The sequence below is a fragment of the Pyxicephalus adspersus genome, chromosome 3 (assembly GCF_032062135.1).
Source record: "Pyxicephalus adspersus chromosome 3, UCB_Pads_2.0, whole genome shotgun sequence".
NCBI lineage: Eukaryota > Metazoa > Chordata > Amphibia > Anura > Pyxicephalidae > Pyxicephalus > Pyxicephalus adspersus.
In genome coordinates this window covers 523,722-524,528 of record NC_092860.1, presented here as the reverse complement: position 1 = coordinate 524,528, position 807 = coordinate 523,722, and positions in this window count along the sequence as shown.

Here is an 807-nt window from a genome sequence, read left to right as displayed (position 1 = left end):
ACATATTGTTACTCCCTTGTGTCCGTACTAAGGAGGGTACATTCTTTTACTCCCTGGTGTCAGTACTGGGGACAGTACATACTGTTACTACCTGGTGTCAGTACTAAGGACGGTATATACTGTTACTTCCTGGTGTCAGTACTGAGGACGGTACATATTGTTACTCCCTGGTGTCAGTACTAAGGACGGTATATACTGTTACTCCCTTGTGTCGGTACTGGGGACGGTACATACTGTTACTCCCAGGTGTCAGTACCGTGGAATGGTATACTCTATTACTCCCTGGTGTCAGTACATTGGTATGGTATACTCGATTACTCACTGGTGTCAGTACAGTAGGATGGTATACACTATTACTCCCTGGTGTCAGTACTAAGGACGGTATATACTGTAAATCCCTGGTTTCAGTAATGAGGACGGTATATACTGTTACTCCCTGGTGTCAGTACTAAGGACGGTATATACTGTTACTCCCTGGTGTCAGTACTAAGGACGGTACATACTGTTACTCCCTGGTGTCAGTACTAAGGACGGTATATACTATTACTCTCTGGTATCGGTACGGAGGACAGTATATACTGTTACTCCCTGGTTTCAGTACTAAGGACGGTACATACTGTTACTTCCTGGTGTCAGTACTGAGGACGGTACATATTGTTACTCCCTGGTGTCAGTACTAAGGACGGTATATACTGTTTCACCCTGGTGTCAGTACAGTGGGATGGCATATTTTATTACTCCCTGTTGTCAGTATAGTGGGATGGTTTACTTTAATACTCCCTGGTGTCAGTACAGTGGGATGGTATA